We start from the raw sequence: 3,915 nt of genomic DNA, 5'->3' as shown, positions 1-3,915 counted from the left end.
ATTGAATATTATTATTTTATTCAAACAATTATAATTTCATTTCAAATAATTATTTTAGACATCTAAATTTACTTTTAATTATGAAACATGTGTTTTTCACCCACACACCATGTTTTTGGTGGGTTTCGGTATTTTCAAAGAAATATGACTAAAATACCCCTATGAGCCAAAAAATAATATTTTATTGTTTTGACTTGGAAATGACTTATGATTTCTTGAAATGCGAGATTTAATAACTGTCTCTCACCGTGGAGATGGGGAAGCTGATGTTAAGCCTTGCGGGATTCCGATTGGCATTCGGGGTAATGAGTGCCTATCGGGACGTCGCGGCGGTTGTCACAAGATCGAGGGGAGTTTCGGATCGTGACAATTAGATTGGTATCAGAGCATGGTTTAAAGATCAAAGATTTTGATTTTAAAGCTTTGGATTTTAAAGTTTTTGATTTTAAAGTTGTTTTAAGAAATCGACACTGACATTGAGTGGCCCAAAGTCAAGTTAAGTTAGGTTAATTGAGTTAGTTGCATATAGAATCTAAAGTCGTCTAAGTCCGTTCCATTTCTTATTGTAGAGTACCATACCTCCTTGACGTGGACGTCCACCTCTCTATAGGTCAGTAAGAAGGGGAAGAAGCCGTACTAGACTTAGTCAGCTAGATCCCGTGGAGGGGGAGTCTGGTGCACCTACTTTTCGAGCAGCACCTGCTACTGAGCCTACTGAGATTCCTCCACCTCCTCCACCACCTACTGCTACTCCTGGTGTTCCTGCCATGTCTCCTAAGGCAGTCCAAGCATTAGCAACTTTTCTTAATGTCATTACGGGCCAAGCTCAAGCTGGTCAAGTTCCTCATACTGTTCCCTCAGCAGTATCTCCAGTGCCACCACCACCACCTCCTGTTCCACCACCAGTGCTAGATGTCTCCATTTCCAAAAAGCTTAAGGAAGCTAGACAGCTAAGTTGCACTTCTTTTGTTGGTGATTTATATGCAACCGCAGCTAAAGATTGGATTACTCAAGTAACGGAGACATTTGTGGATATGAAATTGGCTAATGATATGAAATTAATGGTGGCCATAAGATTATTGGATAAGAGGGCTCGTACATGGTGGAGCTCGGTAAAATCACGTTCCATTACTCCGCTAACTTGGACAAACTTCCTACAAGAATTCAGCGGTCAATACTACACCTACTTTCATCAAAAAGAGAAGAAGAGAGAATCCCTAAGTTTACAACAAGGGAATTTGTCCATAGAAGAGTACGAGGCTTGTTTTAACGAGCTGATGTCATATGTGCCAGACTTGGTAAAGTCTGAGCAAGATCAAGCTAGTTATTTTGAAGAAGGGCTCCGTAACGAGATTAGAGAGAAGATGACTGTGACAGGCCGGGAGCCTCATAAAGAAGTTCTACAGATGGCTTTAAGGGCCGAAAAACTCGCTAATGAAAATCGAAGAATGCGAGCTGAGTTTGTAAAGATGAGGAACCCGAATATATCCTCCAGTTAGCTACCCAAAAGAGGTAAGGACACATTTGCTTCTGAGAGTACTGTTTCTGTTCCGGTGATATCTCCTCGACCCTCACTTTTGCAGTCACAGTAGAGACCTCCGAGATTTAGTAGGTCTGGGATGAGTAGTTATTCCGAGAAGAGTTTTGGAGGTTCAAATAAATGCGAAAATGTGGGAGATATCATGTTAGGGAGTGTTGGGGCATAAGATGCTTTCATTGTGGTCAGTCGGGCCACATTAGGAGTGACTGCCCACAGTTAGGACGGGCTACAGTAGTTGTTCCATCTCCACTAGCTCATACGATATGCAGATGAGAGATTCCTCTGGAGTACACCCGAGGCAAGGGGTAGTTGTACAGTCTAAAATGGGTAGCAACACCTCGACACAACAACCTTTGAGGCCATTGACTCGTTCTTCAACAAGAGTTTTCGCTGTAACGGAAGATGAAGTACGAGTCCGATTTAGAGAAAGTGAGTGAAAAGTTAGATGAAGGTGTAAGATAGTGATAGGGGATGTAAATACCAAGTGATGGACATGTAAATAAAGGTTTCAAGAATAATATAGTAAATGAGTTCATATGAAATAATGCTGTAAGAATTTCTTATTATATTGTGAAAAATTAGAACTCAAAAATACTTGAGGTATACAAAGTTCAAATGAATTTAAATCTTAAGTAACAAATTAATGTCGAAGTACAAGAAGGATACAAAGCAATATAGAGGCATGAAAGATGATTGAGGACAAAGGGATGACTCTAAGGAATTGTGATATTGCATCGTATTCAATGATCAAATTAAGGTAGATCTTGAAAGCATAAATGGGATTATAAGGCATATACACATATGTGGGGTTGATATTGTGATCAACTAGAATGAAGAATGATTTTTAGTGAATTAAGATTCAAACTTAATATTTGATGAGTGATGTAGGTAGTACAATGATAAGAAATTTTATTAGAAATTGAAGTATATGAACATAAGAGACTCTAGGAAATAGTCGAGGAGATGATATCAAGGAAATATGATCTATAGTATGGTTAAGCTGTACGAGATGGATTAATATGATTAAGAAGATTGATATTTCATACCTGTGAGATAAACAAGAAGTATATGGAAATAATGGAAGAAAATACCTCACATTTTCTTTGAGTTTGATAAGTGAAATTTTGAGGACAAAATTTTATTTTAAGGGGGGTAGTGTTGTCAAACCATGTTCTATAAAATAATTACGACGTCATTTACATGCTCAATAGAATGTTTGCATATTTAGGAAGTTCGAGAAATCGTTAAAAGACGATATTGCCCCTAATGGTACCATTAAGTCGATTAAGCCTCGAACTAGTTCAAATAGGAATTTTAAGGTGAAATTAAGGGTTTCACTGTTCAAGGATGACTCAAAATGGTAATTCGGAGTTCGAGGATCAATTTGGAGTCAAACCAAAATTTTCATTATCTAGGGGTAAAATGGTCATTTGCCACTTGGGGACAAAATGAAAATTTTTAGAAAAGATTTTTTTTACCCCATTTAACTTATTGGAGTATGATTTGGGATTTAGAAGTGGAAAAAATTTTAATTTCGGTATAAATTGGAGTACAAGGGTGAAATGGTAATTTTGTCACCTTGGGGGCAAATCTGTAATTTTGCACCCCCAAAGCAGTTTTCCAGCACAAGGTCTTCACCCATCATCATTTTTGACCCTTGAATAATGTGTGGTGGAGAGAGAAAGCTTAATAGTTAAGAAATGACACATGAACCAACAATAAGGTGACATGTGTCAAGTTTATATCCATTATTTATTTAGCTTTAAAATAAACATAAAATCAGCCAATTTTCTTTCATATGGCCGGCCAAACAAAGAAAAAAGAATAACAAAGGGAGAAAAGAAAAACAAAAACCCTAGGTGAAGAATTTCAAGAGAAAAGTGTGAGAAATTCAAGGAAACAAGTGACAAAAGGTAAAATTTCTTGATTTTGACTTGTGATCTACCTTTTCCATGCATTTCTCCTTATTTTTCATGGTTAAATTACATATTTTCATGATGAATTCATGACTGGTCAAAATGGGTATGGAGAGAGAAAGATATTGGATTGAATTGATTTTAAGATATGTTAGTGTTTTTAGTTAGTTTAGCATATTTAGAAGCAAAACAATAAGAAAGGAATCCATTTTCCCCATGAATCTTCATGGCCGAATCTTCCTTGATGTGTGTGGGTGATGGATTGTTATTATTTCAAGAGAAATAGCTTAGCAAATGATGAATAATTGTCAAACCCTGTTCTATAAAATAATTACGATGTCATTTACATGCTCAATAGAATGTTTGCATATTTAGGAAGTTCGAGGAATCGTTAAAAGATGATATTGCCCCTAATGGTACCATTAAGTCGATTAAGCCTCGAACTAGTTCAAATAGGAA

The sequence above is a fragment of the Theobroma cacao genome, unplaced genomic scaffold (genome assembly GCF_000208745.1).
Source record: "Theobroma cacao cultivar B97-61/B2 unplaced genomic scaffold, Criollo_cocoa_genome_V2, whole genome shotgun sequence".
NCBI lineage: Eukaryota > Viridiplantae > Streptophyta > Magnoliopsida > Malvales > Malvaceae > Theobroma > Theobroma cacao.
This window is presented reverse-complemented; position numbering follows the sequence as displayed.